Source organism: Lithobates pipiens, unplaced genomic scaffold (genome assembly GCF_037356315.1).
Source record: "Lithobates pipiens isolate NorthernLeopardFrog02 unplaced genomic scaffold, aLitPip1_a1.2 Scaffold_19, whole genome shotgun sequence".
In the NCBI taxonomy this organism is placed as follows: domain Eukaryota; kingdom Metazoa; phylum Chordata; class Amphibia; order Anura; family Ranidae; genus Lithobates; species Lithobates pipiens.
In genome coordinates this window covers 64,463,626-64,487,529 of record NW_027507764.1, presented here as the reverse complement: position 1 = coordinate 64,487,529, position 23,904 = coordinate 64,463,626, and the positions used below count along the sequence as shown (strand labels likewise).

The following is a 23,904-nucleotide window of genomic DNA, read 5'->3' as shown; positions in this document are numbered from 1 at the left end:
TATTTGCAAATTGCAACTTTGCTCTCAGCAGAAATTGCACTGTGGAAATGTTTCCAAACTCTAGATGTTGGTCTCAACATTTTACTGAGAGGAGGAAAAGAAAAAAACAATTTACAGACAAGACTGCAGGGAAACATCATGCTGTGATGGTGGTAGTGTAAATTTTGGCTGCAAATTTCAATTTAGTTTTAGTCTTAGGACTAAAATGGCATTTTAGTTTTAGTCCCATTTTAGTCTTCTGCAATTGTTTTAGTTTTAGTCGTATTTAGTCGACTAAATCTCCAGTACATTTTAGTCGACTAAAATGTCCTACGTTTTAGTAGACTAAAATCTAATGGGTGTAATTAAATTGTAATGCATTAGTTAACATTTCTCTACAATTTCCAAACTCATTATATACTGCTGGAGTGAAAAATCAAATATGTTATTTATTCTGGTATTGAGGTATGAACATGCACTACAGACCAGTGTTAATTTTGACGTCAAATTTAAATTTAGTTTTAGACTTAGTCTTTTGACTAAAATAGCATTTTAGTTTTAGTCCCATTTTAGTCTTTTGACTAAAATGGCATTTTAGTTTTAGTCGTATTTTAGTCATCTCAGTTGTTTTAGTCGTATTTTAGTCGACTAAAATAAAAAATATTCATTTAGTCGACTAAAATGTTTTAGTCAACGAAATTAACACTGGATGGCGGAGAACATTGATAGGAGTCATTTATAGGTTATAAACTAATTTTGTCAAAAAAATATACCCTCCTACCTGTTAATGAAGACCTGAGAGGACATAATATATCATCTACGGTATCCCAACAATCACCCATCTGTAGGAGGTGCAAGATGTCGCCCACAAGCTAACTAAACTGGAGCCTTTCTCCTGCCCTACCTCCTAGTGGCAGATATGCATATATCTCTTGTTTGAGAACTGCATTGAGAACTATAGTGTTAATCTATTCCAGGATTTGCTTGTCTTCAGCAGAGAGAACTTGCAATAATTTAAGACCATGTTATTTATCATTGTAAAAGAACACATTCTACAAATCTTTTTTTTTTTTTCTGGGTTTTTAATCACGAAAAAACCCAAAACAAACCTTGGAAAAAACTTCTTTTTTTTTTTTTTTTTTTTTAAGGCCTTCCCATCTCTAGTAATGTTGCCTGATCATCTCTTTACTTTGAGGCCCAAAAAGCTATCACTTGGGAACCATGCTTGGGGCAGTTCATTCTTTTCCAGCACAATGCATCTTGATCTCACAAAACAGAAACGAACATAGATTATCACAGATGGTACATTGCAAGACATCATTGGGTCAGAAAAAAATACACTTGCCCATTGCAATCAAAAAAAAAAAAAAAAAAACATAAACTTGCAGTTTATCCAGAGGAACACAAAAAACCCTTATAAAGCAGGGTCCAGTTTGCTCCAACAAAAACAAAAAATAATTCCTTCCTGATCCCTAGGGGCATTTGAATAACACCTTTGATTACCATTCTACAATATTATTTCTTATAAAAAATTGCTGTTTTTGTTGTTTATAAAGAATACAAAAAAATCTAACTCAATTTACATCCAATCTATTGAGTTAGCTGAAACCAGCTCAGTGAAAAACGATTTCACATTTTTACAGCTGTTACAGTAAAGAACCCTTTTGATATGGGGAGCCTAAACCTCTTTTTTTTTTTTTTTTTTGTTAATGGGGTATTATTTATTTGTTAATTTCTAACAAAACATTTTTAAATTTTTGTTTTAATGAATCTCGGTTATAAACTGGAGAACGTCGTGCAGGTATAAATGTTATGCTCGATAGACGGTATGAAGTAAGACGAGCTAAAGAGAGGGTTATGAGAGACAGTTGTCTAGAGTCTATCTTTTACCTTCTGCCTTTAGTTTTTTTCCTCAACTATTTCTTGTTTTCCGTCAGCTCTTCAAAACATCAGTGTGTGCAATATATAACATGTAATCTTCCCACAGCCTGACTTCAATATCTACAATATTCTACAATATAGAAATAAAATGTACAAATGTTATCAGCCAGTTCTGTGAACATTGTAAATATGGTGAAACTGTTAATTTTATTTTCGACTTATCTGGAGAAACAGACCCATGAAACTGTAAATATTCCCTTTTTTTTTCTTCTTCTTTTATTAGGATAAGACTTCAATCATCGGAGAATGGAAATCATTGGATTGAAGATGTTTGCCTTATAGAACGGAACCTTTTGGAGGTTGATCAGCATTCTGTTGATGTGAATTGAGAATGGAGAATTTGACAAGAAACTGTTTTCACCCAATAATTTGCTTCAAGCCTTGCACGCAATTTGCTACCTTGTGATTTATATGAAGATTAAAATGTAATATCTAGACAGCATATATTTTTTTTAAATTCCCCCCAAGTTCTGTTTCTTTATCTACAGTAGAACACATATGCTAATTGGAGATTTTGCCAGTTTTCCGTTCTAGGGCTCAGTGCATACCTTTAATTTGACCATTGAGTCACAGGACTTTTCACATAGGAAAGAGAAAAAAATGTCATCTTGCAATAAACGTTAGAAGCAAACATTTAATTTTGGATCAATGGTCAAACACTCTCCAACCGAACTTTGACATTGCCGAATAAAAAGGCCATGTTTGATAGAAAGCAATATTTTGTTGAACAGGAAAGGTCGTTCTTTAAGGCCTTAAACAAAAAAAATTGATACATTTGTATCATTAAATTATAAATATTGTACTCATTATCATTTCATAAAAGGATGAACCTACATACGAAGGTTATGCCGTTGTGGGTTTGTTTGCATTACTCGTATAACTACGCAACTTTTTTGCTTACAATTTTGTAAGCTTACAATTTTTCCTTTGCAATCTTTGTATATTTCAAAACATCAGTTCTTACGCATCACAGATATATGAAGGAGAAATATTGAATTTGCTATTAGATATAAAGAAAAATGATTTTGATGACCCTTTGGGATGTTTAAAGTCTTGACAACGTACGGACCAGTTTACTATTAGGTACTTATAGTGTAAGCAGAGTCGTGTATTTTCTCAGAAGTGTCTCCTAAATGAAAATGTTCAAAGGTTTGTTTTTTTCAGCTCACTCCTTGGCATTACTTGTATCAGTCCTTTGGTGACTTGAGCAAGGTGAGTCTGTTGCAGACAAGTGACTGACAGAGAACATCCCATATAGTGTGAAGGACAGAACGGGAGTTTCTGAACTTTGTGTTCCATGTCACAGCCAAGATCAAGTCACCGAATCCTGAACCATAATTGGGTTTATCTGTGATGCAGACACAAAATGTCTGAGTGTTACTAGGGTTGGGTATATCTCCGTAGTTGTTTATGGTGCTATATAGAAGACACATTAATAGGCCTGTAGATGGTTGTGGTCTTCAGTATCTTAAAGTCTTGACATGAGCTGCCTCTTAAAGCCTAGCTTTACATTTTAGATGCATCAATACAAAATGCCTTACAGTTCATTTTCTTTTGAAAACGGCCACTGTCTAAGTAGAAAAGCCTATCTCCTGCCAGTATGCTGTAGAGAGTGGAAGCAGTGGTCTCCCTGCAAGGGTCCAACACATCCCTTGCCGGGTCAGAGCTAAAGCTCTCCAATCAGCAGAGGACTATAGGTCTGTCTCAGCAGGAGGTGTTATGGACCATTTTGTTCACCCAAAGAGCAAGCATACTTCATTGCATTATGCTGGCAGGAGAATATCTTTTCCTCAGGTTGTGGTTGTGTTCAAAGGAAACCACACTGTAAGATATTACACACCTTTTGTTTTGATGCATTTGTCAGTTTCGATTCAAGTAACAATTTCCCAGTATTGAAAGCAAAATCTATATTGGTTTCCAGTGTCTCAAGCATGCACACCTTACATTGTATTTCAGCATTCCATGTTCAGGATGTTCTGTAATACATATTTCAGCTTAACCTAATAAGTTGGCTCCACGTACCATAACATTCAATCGGTGATTTATACCACTAATCAGTGATGAGCCACTTGAAAGACAAGGGAAGAAGGGGGTGCCAGGTCAAATGTGGGAAACATTGAAGTGGTCATTGCTAACGTCTCATTCTGCAATAGCTAGTTGCCTGGTTGTTATGCTGACCCTCTGGTTTCAATACTTGGAGTAACAGACCTGGACCAAGCAGGACTTTAATGTCACTCTGACTGTCCTGTTTTGCTAACAGGTTCCAAATCATGTAAGCAGATTAAAACCTCAAAAAGGTAATGAAGCCAGTTGATCAGAATAGTAGTCAGGCGACTAGTATGTTCAGAAGGGGTCAGCGATGCCAACCCCCATGATTTCACTCGGGAAAGTTCACTTTCCATGTTTAAAGGCTCTCAGGCCAAATTGTTACATTCAAACTGTACAATCTTCTCTAATTTTACCAACACATATGACTTGTCTACCTGCTAGGACTCTCACATTTCATGGCTGTTTGTAGATCTTAAAGTGTTACTAAACCCACAACTGTAAAATCAGTCGGTATATGCAGTAAAGCATGCTTGTTATGCTCACTGTGGAACCTGAATTGTATAAAAAGGCTATCTCTCCTTCTTCCAGAGTCCCCAACCCATCTCCTGATAGTACAGGCGCTAGGGGGCACTCTACACATGCTCAGTTTGGTGTGTATTGCTAGAGTTTCTTTTTTCTTGGGAGAGTGCATGTGATCAGCACAGGGCCAATCAGCACTGTCTAGACAGAGGTTCAGGGGTCTGCATCCTCATAGGACAATCATAGGAGAATAAAAACGCCCCCTACAAGCTTTGACCAAACACTGATGGAAGTCACAAAACTGCTCTAACTGCTGATGAGAAAATGTATTTAGCAGTTTATATTTATTAAAACTATTGCATTTCCATGTTCTTTGTACTGTGGGAGACCAGATATAGTGAATGCAGGGTCCTGAGTTTAGAAACACTTTAACTGATTATACAGAAACTGTACAATCAGTTTGTTGTGTTTAGATGGAGCTTGGATCTTCAGGTGTTGGCTTTTGTTGGGGGATTGCCTATATACAACATTGGAAATCAGAACTGGCACACAATGATGTATGTACTATCAGGTAAATAATAAAAAATTAAAATAAAAGATATCACCTTCAAGAAATTACTTTGAGAAACCTGTAGGTATTGCTCACAGCAACCCATCATATAAATTTCAACATTTCTAAGTTAGATGATAAAAGAAAATATCAAGTTGTTATCAGCAAACCATGGCTTTTCCTTCAAGTGTTTTCCCAGCTAAAGCTTTTTTATTTTGGACAGAAAAACATTTTTTATTTTTGGTGGGGAAGGGTTGGAACCCCGTCAGGATTTTTCAGCTATCAAATCTCCATTAGAGAGATTTTCCCTGACTTCCTGTCTCAGTGACACGAGTTTCACCAGACAGGCATTGAAGGGGAATCTTTAATGGAAACACAGACAAAAAATGAAAATGCTTTTTATTTGTAAAGTATTTGGTTGCAGTAAAAACCCAATAGGGGCTCTGATCTTTCTCTACTCCATCCAAGACCAAAAGAAAATGGTTTGGCTGGACATACAATTTTTGGTCTTATAAAATTCCTGTTTTGGTCTGCTTGTGAACCTTCCATACAATCAAACAGTAAATATAATTGATCTAAAAAAAACATGTTTTATATAATTTGAGATAAAATATGACCTGTTAACATTCATAAATCCTATTGACTAATTTTATTAAATTTAAACATGAGTTCATTATATTTTAGTGTTTTTTTCATTTTTTTTTCTTTTTACCTTTTCATAATTTATAGATTGCAAAATCTACTATTGCTTTGAAGTGAGGGTACAAGATACTGCTTTATGTACAAACATACCAGTCCGTACCTTCATGTATAAAAAAAACAAAAACTGGAGCCATGAAAAATGTGGTATCTGGCATGGCCAATCAGATTCAAGATTCCATTGCTGCAGTTTAGAGAATATAATTTATAATCTGGTTGGCTGGCACTTTTCACTATTCATTTTTATACACAAGGGCTAAAATAAAGGTTTTGCTTTGCCACGCTTAAACATTTCCAGTCAAACCTGCTACATTTTATATCAATGTTTTTTCTCTTTAGATTTTAGTTCTATTCACATCACATCATCTGTATCATTTTCAAAAGGTGCTTAAAAAAGTAAAACCTGTCCACTACCTGTCCACTAATGACCACTTAGAGCAACTGGAATCGACAATATATGGCCAATATGTAGACACCCCTCAAATATCATGTTTTCCACCAAAGGATACTGTTGATTCTACAGCATACAAAGATATTTTATATGTTTGTGCACTTCTAACATTTTGGCATTACTGTCCATGTGTGCTTACAGCCAGCTCCATATAGACATATTTTAATGAGTTTGGTGTGAAGTAACCCAGTGGCCTGCACTGAGCCAGGTCTTCTCATCCAACATCAGTAACCTAATACTCCTTTGGCTGAATTTTCACAAACTCCCAAAGACACACTCCAATATCTCATGGAAAGCCTTCTAAAAAAAAGTGGAGGCTGCTATTATATGCATTGGGAGGTTAACTTCATATTAATGGCCATGATTTTGGAATGGGATGTTGAAACAAGCACATATAGGTGTGATCGTCAGGTGGCCACAAACATTTGACCATATAACATACATGTCTTTATTTTTTTTACTAAAAACGAAAGCAGGACTTTAACCAGTTGCCATAATTTTACATTTCTGAGGGGGGTGGGAATGTGTTTTATCATTGGTGTCAGTGGGAAGAAAAGTGATCCAAGGGCCAGATAAAGGCAAACAAAGGGTGACCACTGTTCTAGATGCATTATCCCACAATTTGCTACATGTTCCAGCACAGGCAGAATACACACAGATATGGTTAAACCCAAAGTTTTCATTCCCACTAATGCTTTTTTAGGAATAAGCCCCTTTTTTTTAGAAAATAAATTGCAGGGATTAGCCATACAATAGAACATCTTCACTCTAACCCAAGCACCGTCAAATGTATTTTGTGCATTTTGATTTATCAAGACATTCCATTGACATTACTAAATATTTCAGTGCCTATTTAATTTCTGTCTTTGGCTTTCTTTAGTAAACCATTTAGATTAAAAGATCATTTATTAGCAGCCTAGAACAGAGGTGGGCTTTCTCTAATAATAGAAGTCCTTTCCTTCATTATATGACCTTTAATTACTAAAGTTTATATTACATTTGGAGCCCTTCTGGAAGTAAAGTCAAGCAAAGACTCCTCTATTCCCCCATTGTATGTTGTCCTGGAAGTAGATCATGTTAATACTTCAGCATATTAAAAAAAGGACAATTTTGGGAATAAAAGGCATATGCTGATTGTCAAGAAAGCCAATTGACTATTAAATTCCAATCGTGGTATATTTTTCTTGAAAAGAATATGTGTGTATATTAGAGTGCTGTAATGAGATTTTCCTGTGGGCTACCCTTTAAGTCCATAGCAAGAAAGAATTATACTTGGTACACAATTAATATATACAGGCACTTGATCTATTTTCTGGAAAGCTTGAATCCTAAAGAGAATAAATGGCCAAAGTGAAATATATTTTTTTTTAAAAGAACTCTGCCACCATCTGATACCTTTACCCTGTTCCTTTACTGGAAACCTCTGGAAATACCTAGTGCTTCTTGATATGGAGGAGCATGGGGACTTCTGTTCCTCGCATGGTTCTGTGCTTGAGCGGTGTGTGACCAATCACCAGATATAAAGGTGGTCACTTTGGAAGGAAGAGGAAAAAGAGCTCAACCCCATATAAGCTCTGGAAGCAATTGCCAAAGAGCTTACACAGGGGCTGGACTCCCAGCTCTGGCATTGTGGCGGGATGAGGGGTTCCTCTAAATGTGGTCCTGAAAACAACCACCCAAGGAGATAAATATTATAAAACCAGTTCTTCAGAATTATGGCTCTTGGTGGTGCTGGTCAAATTACTGATCTCAAATTGCCAGTTAAGTAGTTTTAGCTGAAGATACTTTAGGCAGAGTTAGCCATTGTGCTGCAGCACCAGTAACCAGTGAGAAAAACTAAAAGTCTAGCAAAAATACCCCGGTTTTCCTGTTCTAGTCTTTACTCTAGGAAGTATTTTTGTCTAAGGACCATTTTAATTGAATGCATAGGTCTGCTTTAAAGATCAAATTTGCCCCCAAATATATTTTTTATTGGGGGTAGAATGAGACATAGCTTGATCACATGCCATGTCTTTACTGATTTAAGGCACAAACAGAACAGTTATGATTGCTGTTTAGATAAGCTACTGTTGTCACATCCTAAATAAATTGTCCAAAGTGTCCTAGACAGAATCTACTAGACTGGGCAAACACTAGAACTGCTGTATCATCTGCCTTTTAGTGGACATTCCATAGGAATACATGTGGGCCAACAACCTTGGTTTAGCGGAAAAGCCAGGCTTGGGTTTTTATAGCCATCCAAAGGGAGGTGCAGAATCTCCCTTTTAAGGTCCTGAACAGTACTTTATATGTTACTTGTTGAAAAATGTATATACCAAGTACAGACAAAGGGAATCCTTACATTTCCCATAGATGTGACTTTGAAAGTTGACCGGCCAGCTTTAGCAGAATTTGACTTCTTCAACCCCACTAGCTGAGCTTACATGGTCAATGCCCTGGAATGTGATCATGTAACTAGTAGCAATAGAGAGAAGAATTAAGGGACTTTGTGAAAAAGGTACCTGCACCTTTTTATACTCCTCACTTAGGCATGTTTACATTTAGAGAATGGGTTGGCTTTAAGATGGGGATAAACCAAACCCTGGTTACGTCACTAAAATAAAGGAATCAAGTGGAGTACATTTTTCAGAAGAGAAGCCCAGGCAAACATAAATTTGTAAATATTTATTTGCTTCTCATCTTTATGCACAATTTGACAGTAGCGTCAGAGGTTTGAAGACATTCATGCCAAGTATCATAGATGCCACTAACTGTTGTAGGCCTATTTAAAATGTGTCATTTAATCCAGCAGGTTTCACAAGCTTCTGATTGTAATTGTCTAGACCAGGGGTACCCAAACTATATAAACAAAGGACTATTTTACTGTTCTTAGGACTTTAAGGGGGCCAGACTGAGGCCAATGGAAGTAGAAAATGTCCCAACATCAGTGGGTGTAAACAGTGCCGCATCTTTAGTATTAGGGGGAAGAATAGAGCCCCATTTTTGGTGTCAGTAGCAGGAATAGTGCCCCATAATTATTGTCCTGTTGGTGCCAGTAGGACCAATAGTGCCTCGTATCAGTGGGAGGAATAGTGCCCCAGGGACCAGATATAGGCAAGCGAAGTTTGCAGACCATCGGTCTAGACATATATGTATTGCCATAATCCTAGTTTTTCCTGGGACATATTGCTTTATGGCAGATACACTAGACATGGCTTTGTTCAAGGTGGAAAATAAGAGTGAAAGCCAATGACATCATCTAAAAACCCACAGCAACTAATAAGATATTAGTTGTGACTTCCCAACCAGAACTAGAATAACAGCAACATCTAGTTGGTTGCTGTGGGAACACTTTTGGGTCTTTTGTTACTTTTTGATTTGCACTATTTTTTAATGCATTAATTCCACTCTGCATGTAGATATGGCCATGGCTGGAAAATATTATGTACTGAATGTTAACTCTTACAGCCTAATAGATGCAAAATATACAAAAAATACATTCAACACCTGAAATAAGTATTGTGTGCTGCAATGACTAGCCTACAAGTCAGGTCTCAGGTTACAAAAAAAATCTACTAAAAAAGGGCTAAGGACAAATGGGAGGATTTTGTTTAATTTTTTTAATTTAAAGAACACTAGACAAGCTACAACATTAACATAAAGCCATGAAAAGGATCCAGGGGATGGAGGTTAACTTTCCCAGTTATCCTATTCCCAGAAAAACAATGTTGCTAGCAATCTGGTGTTTTGGAAACACCATTCTGTATCCAAATTCAAAGTGTGTCTAGGTATTCTTGATGTTACCAATGGCAATCGTAACGTTCACTATCTAGTTAATCTCTGGCCTCTGGGTGGTGTTCTCCTCCTGGTGTTCTGTTTCTGGCCTCGCTTTTGCGGTTTCCACCCCCTGCCCACCTATGCATCCATTCTCTCTAGCCCCTCCTTGTTTAAAGGTAAGTGCATTCTTACAGCACTGTATTGACTAATATATCCAGACTACTTACAGTAATTTGTAACTATAAGCTTTTTTTTTTTCTTAATTTGCCTTTAAGAGATGTCATCAAGAGCCCTGGCAGTTTTATTTGCTTTAAGACCCTATGCCACTTTCTTGAAGCTCTGGGTTGCTTGTGTAAAGTGTTATATCAAACGAGTGATCTCCAGATCCCTTTAGTTGCACATGCTTATCAAAGCTTTTTCACAGTTTCACATAAACATTTCAATGAAAGGCACCTAGTACAAAAGTTCATATCACTTAACAGTCTTTTTGAAAAGTTCAGTGGTTAAGCACATGAAATATAGCCCACATGTTTCAGGTGAAGGCCCTCCCATGCACTAGAGAAGGGGCAGGCAATCTCGACCATCCAGCTGTGGTGAAACTATAAGTCCCATGAGACATTGCAAGACCCTGACAATCACAGACAAGACTTTTAGAGGCAGAGGCTTGATGAAATTTGGAGTTTCACTACAGCTGGAGTGTCGCGGTTGTCTACCCCTGCATTAGAGGACCTATGTTGAGGCTTGATAAAGAATATCATTTAGTGATGGCACTAGGAAACTCAGTAGGCTGTTCCTAATGCCACTAGGAGATGCTAGTCTGAAGAAAGGGGAGATCCTTTCCCTGAATTGTGTTGGTTGTATATGAGGATCCCAACTAATGAAGGTCTTTTTTAAATGTTTATTAGGAGCCTCAAATACAACCAATGTGTTTTGGGGAAAGGGCCCCCCAATTCTTCAGACTATTGTCACCTAACGACACTAGGAACAGCCATAGCAAACCTTAGCATCAGTCCTCTAGTGCAGGGGTCTCCAAACTATGGCCTTCCAGTTGTCCAGGAACTACAATTCTCATGCCTAGTCATGTCTGTGAATGTCAGAGTTTCCCAATGCCTCATGGGAAGTGTAGTTCTGCAACATCTGGAGGGCCATAGTTTGGAGGTCCTTGCTTTAGTGCATTCCATTGTGATTCTAATAACCTCTACTGCTCAAACCCTGAAGAAGAGGAAGGCCTTTCCCCCCCAAAATGCATTGGCACTATTTGATGCTTTTAGACTTGTATAAATGTTTCAAAAAGACCTTTAAGTGATATGAAATAGGGGCTCCCCAGTACCCACCCAAAAATTCACTGTCTACTGAGCGATTCTTTTGTTAGGATCAGAGAAGAAGCAGTCTAGGACCAGAAAAAGGTCCCCATACACTATAATTTCACAATAGATCAGCTTCTTTGAAGAATGATGCACTTCAATGTATATTCTTCAGAACCAACTTTCATTTCAACCAGTCCAGTGGATTACACACATCAGACAAGGTCAGTTTATTTTTGAGAACTTGCTTTTTGCACTCTACTGTCATGTGCTGTGCAGGAATTATTATTATACAGGATTTATATAGCGGCAACAGTTTGTGCAGCGCTTTACAACATTATAAAGTTAAACTGTGCTATATCCTGAACAAGCAGCAAAAGCATTTAAAATATCCACCTCTGTAGCTATGGGTACTGTAGAGAAATGAATCTTTAAATTTCACAACAAAGGCACGGAAATGTTCGCTTTTTCCTATTACTTTCTAATACATCCAGACAGCCTATCAGTCCTCAATTGTGTATGAGAGAGGTCAGGTGTGGCTTGATTTAAAGATCTTTTGCTGCCTATTGTGAAAACTTTAAAATTCATAGACTTGGTACAGGTGCACTTTAAGGAATCTGGTATTGAATGAACCAATCAAAAGGAACATTACTCTAAAGGGTACCTCCACTCCAATTTCAAGTCTGCACTAAGATGCAAATCAGATTTTGAGCATCCCCTGCAACAAAAATGAAATCTTTGGTCCAATACACTCAAATGGAAATAACGTCTATAGGGATGCAGACCCTGCCACTTGCCTCATTAGTGCCCTGCAGGTGCTGCAGCTGATTGATAATTAGAAGACCACTCCCATTCAGATTCAGTCTGTACACGGACACAGACAAACAGCTATTCCTTCAGAATAGCAAAAGATAGGAATATGCAACAAAGGTTGTTAATATCCCTGCAATGTACATAGATCACCCAGAGGGGAATGTTTTTTTCTCAACAAGTGACGTTACTCTTTAAAATTTAATTTTTTTACAATAAAGACGCATTTTTCCTTTTAAAAATGTAAAATAATTTTAAAAAAAAGTATGCATTCGAGAGCATCTTGTTTGTGTGAATTTAAAACAACTAGCCATTATGTACAGTGCAGTTCCATCTACTAGTAGCCTTCTCAGCAATCTCCATTCCTTGGTTTATACTTAATGGAATACTATTTGTTACATTCAATTTAGGTCCTTCTGTAGGTGCCACACACAAAAAAAGAATTACCAAGGGCACTGAAAACATTTATTTTTTAAACTTTGTGTTACATGTTTATATTGCCTTGGGTTTTTCTTTTTTCTTTTTTTTTTCTTTTTTTTGTAACGTAAAAGTTATGCAATAAATTTTAGTATTTGGGGCACGCAATAGAAACATCCTTTGTTTTTCCAAAAATTGTTTTTCAGCCAAGGTTACGCAAAAACTTGCACTTTATAGCATCCTAAGGATTGTAGCTTAAAGCTCTGCATAAAATGACAGCAAAATATATGTAAGTGATTTTATCAACGCAAAGAAATGTGTGAAATGACAAGAATGTATATCAAGGAAATGATTAACCTTTTAAGGCCATAAACAATTCAAATAGATTTCAAAATAAAGGGTTTGTTAATCACTGTGAGATTTCACCTATCTCATATCTTGAAATGTGTGAATTTTTTTTTTTTTTTTTATCCAGCTGTGGATATGTGTTTTAGCTAAGCTATCTCTTAAAACGGTTATACATTTTTCCATTGACCGCTATGTCCTTGGTGCAGACGTAGTCCAAAAATCCTGACACCAATATCCAAATGATGAAAATAAATTGCTTACATTGGTATAGTAATTATATAGAAGTTTTATATATTGTTAAAGCCTCAATTTTGCTATGCCATGAGCCTTAAAATGTAGCTTTCCATAAAACATGGACAAGTTGGAGATCGGTATTTGTCATAACTAGGGGTGTACCAAAGTGAAAATTCTGGACCAAAACCGAAATTTCAGGATACACTTGGCCCAAAACCAAAATTTAAATGGACAGTTTTTAAAAAATATATTTTTTTTTAATACATAATTGAATTATATTTGACTTTTTAATTGTTTTTCAAGTGCTTTTGTGTTAAAAAAAAAAAAGTGCAAGTAAAGCTCAAGAAAAATGCACCCCATTAAATTCTACCTATTTCTTCACACTGGTCCCGTTGTGGTGTAACGGACTTTCCCAATGAAATGTATTGAAAACGTGGCAAAAAGGCACCCGTCGTTGAATTTTTTAATGTGGTTTTTGAGTCACATGGCCCATGAAACTCTCAGCATAATCTCGTTTTTCGGTGGCAATTATTGGCACCTTTTTTTCTATTGGCAAAATGTTGATAACCCTGTTTTGGGCCAATAATTTTCCACAGCTAATAGATATGCATCCCTAGTCATGAACCTTTCTTGTACTTATCTTATCATTGGGTGCCTCAGCTGTTTGATGAGCCGAGCAACCACAATGAACCAAGAAGGGCTGTAAAGCTATAGAACTGGCACCATAGATAAAGTTGTCAAGTCGGACTTGTATTTGTTTCTAGAGGCAACTTAGCTGCAAGCACAGTTGTGGATTGTATCCTATTTTTAACACATGATCAGAAATTACATCTAATAGCTTTAGTGCTACAGATGAGAAACTTCTAAGCCATTTAGGTCAAGAGATTTCTTGAGCATGTGCAGGTCACATGGTACAACATAACCAATAAAAGGAATGCATTGATTTGGTGGTGTTTTCCTTAAAGTGGCAATGCTTTAAAAACTTTATTTACCTACATGGTCTAGTTGAGATATTTTGAAAAATAATTGCACTTTAGTGGGTACATTTAAAAGTATTGGCTTCATATAGGATATAAATATATATATATACACACACACACACACACACACTGGTGTGTATTTTGGCATTAAAGGTTGTTTTAGAACTGCCCAGTCCTGGATTGTTTGCCCCAGTTCCTTAGATAAGGACAGGGAGAGACATCTATAGCAAACTGGACACTAAGTCCCTGACTTGGGGTGTGTGCGCCTTCCCTGTCCTCATTTCACAGACTGGAACAAGCACAGGTCATATGTAGGGATGAGTGAAATTGAAAGTTTGCTCTTTGCCCAAATTTTATTGAAAATCAGGATATTGTTGCAAAATCTAACATTTGCATTGGGATAATATGGAAGTCACAATGTGGATATTTATTATAGCAACCCTGTCAGCATCTAAAAAAAAAAAATTGTCACAAACATGTAAAAGTATCTAAAAGCAAAACCTTACTCTGCTTTTAGATACTCAATGAGCAATAGGAATTAGTTGTTGTCTGGGAATGAGCAATACTCGGTTGTTGCTCATTCCCAAACACCCCCCAAGGCTGTAAATGATTTTCAGGTTTTTTGGGGGGAATGAGGGAACCTGCTCCCACTTTCTCAATCCTTGCAAGGATGATGATGCCTTGTTCCATCTCCTTCCCCACTCGTAGCCTCCTGGGTTGTGTGATGGGTCCATCATAGGACCAGTCTTCCTGCAACACGTGATCATGCACATGTGCAGTGAAAAGCCAGCCTTGCTTTATCAGGAAGTTGCAGCCAGCTTCCCAATCCAACATGCTGGCAGCAGTGGTGAGAAGACAACCCTGGACTCCATGGACTGGTAAATACTATTTTTTTTTAAGTCAGCAGCTACGATGATTGTAGTTAATTACTTTTTATTTTTAAGATACTGGGTGAGGTTCCTCTTTGATACACTCCTTTCCAGCAGGTAGTTCATTCTCTTAAAGAGTTCCTCCTCTATCCATAACTTCTCATTGTGTCTGATAGTGTGTCTCCTGCTGGGAGCCATGGTACCTCTGAATGACCACTAACTCACTACAAGATGCCAAAGCCAGCCAGCTGGCACCCAGCATGAGACATGCTATCCAACACACTTAGAAACGCTTAAAAAAAGTGATCCTTCGACAGACTACCTACTGAAAAGATGAGTCTTCATTTACGGGTTGGCACCAGTTTTTTAACATGTTGGCAGGATTTATTTAAGGGAGTAATGGTTTTAGAAGGAAATAACAGCAGCAACTGTCGCTCCCGTGGCTTTGTTTATAAACAAACCCATGTGCTCCCATTAGCACTGTAGGTTAGTAAACAAAGCCACTTGATTTTTTTTTTTCAAGCAAATTTCACCCAAGCAGTTCACATCACAGCATTTGTAGCTAATTTTGGTGAAGTTTTTGCAAAGGCAAAACCATTAGTTTGCATCGTGGTGCCCCCTGGTGTTGTGCTGGGAGCATTGATTGGTAAAGGGGCAATAGTAACAGTGATCTCTCGCAGTCTCCCGTCAGTCTATTATGGTCTTTAGTCTTCAACCACACTTGTAGAATGTCCCCGTTTTCTGATTACCTCTTGTAGGATGCGCAAAACCTCTGACAATCCCATATAGTATGTCCGTAGTCTCAGACAATCCCCTTGAAGTATGTCCACTCAATCTCTTGCATTAATTCAGCGTCTCTGATAGACATGTGAATGACAAAGTTATTTTGTTTCGTTAAGTTCGGTTGATTCGTTTAATTCCCATTCAGAATTCGTTTTATGTCTTTTTGAATCTTTCCTCAAATTTAACGATTTTTTTTTTTTTTTTTTTCCAATTTGAACCATTAAAATCTTTATTTTTTATTTTTGGCCGAATCAAAAACTTAAAAAATATATATTTTTTTCAATTCGAAGGTGGCAAAGTGAATGATTACAATGAATCTTTAAATCATCTTTGGCTTAACTAAAACGGTGTTATTTCGAATTGGTACACTAATAACACACACAGTCTTTGATTTCAGAAACATGTTTATAGTTCAAATTCGTCTGAAATTCGATGTAGAATTTTATTTGAATTTCAGAAACGGACGATTTTCATTACTCAGAGCATTTGGTAAACTTTGTTTTATACTATAATTCAGGTATTCGGATATATCCAATTATATAAAGAAATATTTGTCAGAATATTCGGAACAAAATGAACCGCACATGTCTAGTCTCTGACAATACCTTTTAGTATGTCCAGAGTTTTACACAGCCCCTGACTATCTCTTGTAGGGTGTCAGCATTATGACTATATCTTGTTGGGTGTCAGCAGTCTCTGACTATCTCTTGTAGGGTGTCAGCAGTCTGACTATATCTTGTAGGGTGTCAGCAGTCTGACTATATCTTGTAGGGTGTCAGCAGTCTCTGGCTATCTCTTGTAGGGTGTCAGCAGTCTTTGGTAGGGTGTCAGCAGTCTCTGGCTATCTCTGGTAGGGTATCAGCCATCTCTGGCTATCTCTTGTAGGGTGTCAGCCATCTCTGGCTATCTCTTGTAGGGTGTCAGCCTTCTCTGGCTATCTCTGGTAGGGTGTCAGCCGTCTCTGGCTATCTCTTGTAGGGTGTCAGCCGTCTCTGGCTATCTCTTGTAGGGTGTCAGCCGTCTCTGGCTATCTCTTGTAGGGTGTCAGCCATCTCTGGCTATCTCTTGTAGGGTGTCAGCCGTCTCTGGCTATCTCTTGTAGGGTGTCAGCCGTCTCTGGCTATCTCTTGTAGGGTGTCAGCCGTCTCTGGCTATCTCTTGTAGGGTGTCAGCCGTCTCTGGCTATCTCTTGTAGGGTGTCAGCCGTCTCTGGCTATCTCTTGTAGGGTGTCAGCCGTCTCTGGCTATCTCTTGTAGGGTGTCAGCCGTCTCTGGCTATCTCTTGTAGGGTGTCAGCCGTCTCTGGCTATCTCTTGTAGGGTGTCAGCCGTCTCTGGCTATCTCTTGTAGGGTGTCAGCCGTCTCTGGCTATCTCTTGTAGGGTTTCAGCACTCTCTGGCTATCTCTCGTAGGGTGTCAGCACTCTCTGGCTATCTCTCGTAGGGTGTCAGCCCTCTCTGACTATCTCTTGTAGGGTGTCAGCAGTCTCTGACTGTCAGAGACTGCATACTACAAGAGATAATTTCCTGTAGTAAGTCAGCCGTCTCTGACAATCTCTGTAACGTTATGTGAAAGCCCCTGGGGGGGTGTCAAGGACTGAAATTTAACCCCCTATATCTAGTAACTTAACCACCACTGCTCCAAACAAACCAGTAGGACTCTGTTCACACTATGCACCTCATGTGAATTGCACAGGAACCACAGTGCATTCCTGTGCAATTCACATGCATTTCAGTACTTTGCCATTTGAGCCCACTCATTTTGACAACCTTTTTTGGAGCCACAGCACAGCCTGATTGCATGGTCATAGTGTGTTTGCAACCTGTCTTTGGGGTGTCATCAACTTTGCATTGACACCCACAACAGATCGCAAAGGCAGTGAGACTGGAATGCAGTGAAGGAAACGCACACAGATCACAGTATTTCCCATACAGCATTAGTGAGAACCTAGGCTAACCAGCTCTAAAATTGCCTTTACTGTATACAAGGTACAGCTTTATATTTATGTATATGCAGCCAATACCAGCATGCCAGGAACTCACAACACTGTACTTATCCTGTAAGCATTTAAAACCATAAAGCAACTAACACACAGCTGGTGTTCATAATTTACATCACACTTAAATCTTGAATGGATAGAATAAAAAATATAATTCGTTTTTTTCTTGTGACAGTTACATTTTGTTATGTGGATGTGTACATTGATTTCTAGTTCTCTACATATCTAAAAAGATCTATGAAAGATACTTTGTTTTTTTTATGATGTATAATAGAAATTGATCTCTGGAATGAAGTGGAAAGGGGTTTCTAGCTTCTCTCCGTATTCTTCCCCACTGCCATAACGAGGGGAGATAATGTGAACTGCTGACAAACGCCATGCACTTAATGAGAATGCATTCTTGTGTTTTGCATTCATTGGTTAACACAGCCTTTCATAACTTTCTTACAATGTGCTCTTTTTTTTTGCAAATAGTTATATATATATATATATATATATATATATATATATGTATATGGGCTTATTGAAAATGACTTGAGGCTGTAGCAACCATGGTATCTGGTTTTCTTGGGCAACAGAGATTGGATTTTTTTTTATTGCGTATGCCTGTCTGTTCAGTCCAGGGGATCTCAAACTGACTTCTTTGTAAAACGTAGCCGGTGGGGTAAGGAACCTTTTGTATTTAAAGTGTAGGTTGGAAGACTTGTACATGAGATTATGAGCTACTTTATTTTCTACAATCCCACTCAATTGAAAAATGTAAAATTGTTCTGGATATGGTGGATCGAGTTTTTCCTTGGTCTTTTAATTATTGTGGCAAAGACCAACTGCGGCATGTAGTAACATATAGTAGCAATTCGAAAATTGTTTTTCTGATAAAAACGAGTTGTTATGGTGTGCTGCACTCTAACAATCTTTTCTCTTTGTACTCCGCTTACTATTGGTATTTTCGTTTTGGCTTGAATCATAGGGTGGATTTTTTTTTTTGTCTTTGAGGCTCTAAAGGTGAGGTTTTCCTATGTGCTTTATAGCTTGGCCCTGGTCCCCAACACTATAGCGGAGATATCACTTGCAGATGGGCTACCTAATTATTAGTTCAGCCCTATGTAGTTTATTAGGACTCGTTAAGACTTCTCCACTGTGTTGCAGTGCCCCACGCACGTGTGTTACCCTGCTGTATTTCACAAATTAAGATTGCGGTAAGGAAGCCAGTTAATTTTATTGCAGGCTACCACAGCACATGGATCCGAATAGAGCCTTATACACGATAGGATTTTCCGACAACAAATGTTGGATGTGAGCTTGTTGGCAGAAAGTCCAACTGTGTGTATGCTTCTTCGAACAATTGTTGTCAGATTTTCCACCAACAAATGTTGGCTAGCAGGTTCTCCAATTTTCCGCCAACAAATTTTTGTTGTCGGACTTTCCAATCGTGTGTACATAAGTCCATTGCACAAAAGTCCACGCATGCTCAGAAATCAAACACAGGCCGGTCTTTTAAAACTAGCGTTCATAATGGAGATATCACATGACTATTGAACTTCCTTTTAATTGGCTCGCCGTACTTCTTGTACCTCACTAAGTTCGTAATTGTTGGCCAACATTTGTGTGACTGTATGTATGCAAGACCAGTTGGAGCCAACAACCTTGAACAAAATCCATGGCTTTGTTGTCGGAAAGTCCGAATGTGTGTACAGGGCATTAGGGGGGGAGTGACACCAAAATTTAGCTTAGTGATGGATTCAGCTATTGAGCAAAACTAGGAATTTTTAAGGGGCACAGAGATGTGCAGTTGACTATATATGAGCTGATGCAGGGCTTTTTTCTCAGACAATAGGTGCAGGAACTCCCCCCTTTCAAGTCACCCATTGTTTCCACCCCCTACCCACCTACTGCACCTATCCTTGGTTTCACCACCCACACCCTCCCAGTACTGCCCCTTTTAGAGAATACAAAATCAAGTAACAATTGTGGTACTATGGAATGTGTTGATAAAAACAAGAAAAGCAGTAAAATAGATCCCATGCAGCCAGAAACAATAGAATCCCCCCAGCAACAATGGACCAACCACAACAAAATACCCCCTCCCCCAGCAACAAAAAATCCCCAGCAACAGTCACAGATCTCCTTGCAGCCAGCACCAATAGTCTTTCCAGTAGCCAGAAACAATGGATCACCGACAACAAAATACCCCCTCCCCCAGCAGCAACAGCAGATTTCCCTGCAGCCAGCATTACTAGATCCCTCCCAGCAACATATGACCCAACCCCAGCAACAGTAGATCCCCCACTAGCATCAATAGACCTCCTTAGCAATAATAGATCCTCCCCTGCCCCACAAAAATACTCCCACCCCACCAGCAACAATAGATCCCCCAGCAGCTAGCATCAATAGACCCTGAACCCCTTGCTATTACATGCATTTGGTGCTGGAAGTGCCGGAACTGCGTTCCCTCGTGTTCCTGCTGAAAAAATGCTCAGAGCATGTGACATCACTGTCCTATGTATTGGACATTACTGACCTTTAGGAAATACTTATAAGACGGTAAACTATTTCATTATTAGTTCATTGACTTCATAGGGTGTGGAGATTCTCTATCCATAAGGCTCTTCAAAGTGGGATATCCCTATGGGCCCCCACTTAACATTGGAATTAAAAAGTGTTGTAGACTCTGATTTTCCAGCAAAGTGAACAGCTAACCCCAGCCCAGAGCAAAGTGGCTGAATTCGCTGTGAGTTCTGAGTTTGGTGACTAGATTTGCTCATATCTAATGGGAACATCTCACCAAGGGTGCCCAAGAGACCCCAGAATCCACCATATGATTCAGCAAGGCCAAGCCACCACACAAAAATAAAAAGATGAGATTGGATGCCTTGGTAAACCCAAAAAAGGATTTGTATTTATGGAATTGTTGACAAGCCAAAGATTGCCTACCCCTTGACTAGATATTTAAATTGGTGTGATGATTATCTATTGTCACTACTGTACTGCTGAATGTGTTGGTACCATGTAACTGACAGCTACACCCTCCAATGGTTTTGATTAATGTGGTTCCCAAAGACTTAAACTGTACTTGTCTCCTGGTGGAGATAACCATTCTGAAAGTCAAGTCCATGTTAAAGGGTGATCGATGTTGGCAAGCTAAAGTGTCTACTTCTGAAGTCCTAGGGTGTCCCACTTGCAATTGGATGCAGAAGAGTAAGACTCCTTTGACTTGTATAAAGGTTGTAGCTAAAAGGGAAGAGATAGTATCTCAGAGAAGACCTTGCTGGTGTCCCCCTCTCCCTTACTCCAAAATAATATATCAGGCTGACTGAGTTCTTAATTAGCCTGTAGTCTATCCAGAAATTAAGTGTCACCACAATACTACTTTTGACAATCCCAAGTCCTTCCGTAGGTTCCATCCTACCCACGTGTATGCAAAACCCAACCCAGTCCTTACTTTATACCTTTTTTTTTTTAAGGTATGTCTAAAGTCAAGACTGACTTTTTCGGTTTTAGACAGTGTATGGAGGAATTAAAATTTGTTGAATTTTTATGTCACCTGTGTTGTATTGGAGAGATTTCCATTAATTTCCAATTCTGTTGACCCAACAGAAAGACAGAGGAAATCAATCCAAAGTGAGAGAAATTTTCTATCAGCTGTGATTGAAACAAGTGTCCCCATGGGAAGCTTTGACCTTCTATTCCCATTCTGGTGACAATCCAAAATTTTAGTGGTTTTTCCACTTTTAGACCCTATGATTTTCACAACAGGAAAAAATAAACAAAATCAAAAAAAGAAGTTCTCGCCCCTTTCGTTTTCTATCCAAAACAAAAAAAAATTGGGTTTTAGATACATGTTGGTCTGTGAATTGGAACTATCCTGGGAATTTTCAGTGTAGCCTTTAGGTATGTCCCCACCCCAGTGGTGTCAAATATTTCTGCACTATTCAAAATGGCTTCCTCTACAAGAAGACACGTATACCTGAATATGTACAGCATCCACGACCATGAAAGTTTGAGAATCACTGTCTTGGTATGTAATGATACACTTTTATCTTCATGGTCTTGTAGGTAGCACAGTATATTGTTGCTTTACTTGTTACAATGTGTATTTTGTGCATATAAATAAAGGTGTAATTGTGCCTCACCTGTAACCTTTTTCTTGTATTATGGTATAAATAAAGTGAACCGGAAATTGATGCATATTTCATTGCGTTGTTCTGCATTCAAGGGGTGCCTGTCCCTCCCTCTGGCTCCTTCAGCTGTGTCATGTATTGTGAATAGACTCGATTAGCTGGAAGTCAATCTACATGACTACTAAAGTGGTTGTAATTCTCCAAAATGAACAAAGCATATGAACAAAGCCTATAGTGTGTATTTGCCTCAATCCAAAGCACCTAATGTGATTTCTGTCTGCTCTTCCCTCTATCTGCATAAGTCACTTCTGACGGGTTTTGGTGACACCACTGAATCCCTGTGAATGACAGCCTCAGTTGTGTATATTTCCCTATGTGATTGTGTAGAGGGGGTGTGTGTGTCCATTTCACTTAGGTCTCAGATTACACTCAGCTCTCCTCTCTATGCTCTGCAGTGTGTGACATCAAATCCCTGCCTAATGTCAATTGATGATCAGAATTGCTGTGTAAACTGTACACTTTGAACAGCTGCAGAGGAAAAATGATTGGATTTCGTAGAGCAACACACTTCCTTGGGATCATAGAATTGCTTTATTGGAACAATTAAAAGGTTCTATTAATGGTCCCAACGCTTACACGTTTCAGCCTTAAATGACCCTTAGTCAGGAGAGATGACTGCAAATAAATATGGCTCATGTAGGAGGATTTATTTAATCTTTGTGTATCACCGGATGCTAAGCACTTCACTGGGTATACAGTGCCTTGCAAAAGTATTCACCCCCTTGGCTTGTTACATTACAGCCTTTAGTTCAATTTTTTTTAATCTGAATTATATGTGATGGATCAGAACACAATAGTCTAAGTTGGTGAAGTAAAATTAGAAAAATATATACGTAAAACTGTTTTTCAGAAATAAAAAACAAATAATTGGCAGGAGCGTATGTATTCACCCCCTTTGTTATGAAGACCATAAAAGGTTCTGGTGCAACCAATTACCTTCAGAAGTCACATAATTAGTGAAATGATGTCCACCTGTGTGCAATCCAAGTGTCACATGATTTGTCATTACATATACACAACTTTTTGAAAGGCTCCTGAGGCTGCAACACCTAAGCAAGAGGCACCACTAACCAAACACTGCCATGAAGACCAAGGAACTCTCCAAACAAGTAAGGGACAATGTTGTTGAGAAGTACAAGTAAAGGTTGGGTTATAAAAAAAAAAAATCAAAATCTTTGATGATCCCTAGGAGCACCATCAAATCTATCATAACCAAATGGAAAGAACATGGCACAACCGCAAACCTGCCAAGTGACGGCCGCACGGCAAAACCCATGGACCGGGCAAAGAGGGCATTAATCAGAGAGGCAGCACAGAGACTTAAGGTAACCCTGGAGGAGCTGCAGAGTTCCACAGCAGAGACTGGAGTATCTGTACATAGGATGACAATAAGCCGTACGCTCCATAGAGTTGGGTTTTATGGCAGAGTGGCCAGAAGAAAGACATTACTTTCAGGAAAAAACAAATTGGCACATTTTGAGTTTGCGAAAAGGCATGTGGGAGACTCCCAAAATGTATGGAGAAAGATACCCTGGTCTGATGAGACTAAAATTTTAATTTTTGGCTATAAAAGAAAACATTGGTGCAAACCCAACACATCACATCACCCAAAGAACACCATGTTTTTCAGCAGTCAAAACTGGTCAGAGTTGGTGGAAAGATGGACGGTGCTAAATACAGGAATATTCTTGAGCAAAACCTGTACCACTCTGTGATTTGAGGCTAGGATGGAGGTTCACCTTCCAGCAGGACAATGATCCCAAACACACTGCTAAAGCAACACTTATGTTTAAGGTTTAACCACTTAAGGACCGCCTCCTGCACATATACGTCGGCAGAATGGCACGGCTGGGCACAAACACGTACCTGTACGTTGCTTTTTAAGTGCCCAGCCGTGGATCGGGAGCACGCAGCCTGTGGCACATTCCTATCCTGGTCCTGAGCTCCGTGGCTGCGGGACCAGCGGACTCGATCGCTGGTGTCCCGCGATCGAGTCACAGAGCTGAAGAACGAGGAGAGGTCTGTGTAAACAAGC

At 38.7% G+C, this 23,904-nt stretch overlaps 1 protein-coding gene across 5 annotated transcripts in view; it reads left to right on the top strand.

Moving 5' to 3' along the window:
- Positions 1-21,872, top strand: part of CDK14 (cyclin dependent kinase 14) — a 656,595-nt gene extending 634,723 nt beyond the window's left edge. For all 5 annotated transcript variants that reach the window (XM_077490836.1, XM_077490834.1, XM_077490833.1 and 2 more), the window contains one exon: positions 2,144-21,872. The gene's annotated coding sequence lies outside the window, so the exon portion shown is untranslated. The remainder of the gene's footprint in view (positions 1-2,143) is intronic.
- The last annotated feature ends 2,032 nt before the right edge of the window (positions 21,873-23,904 follow it).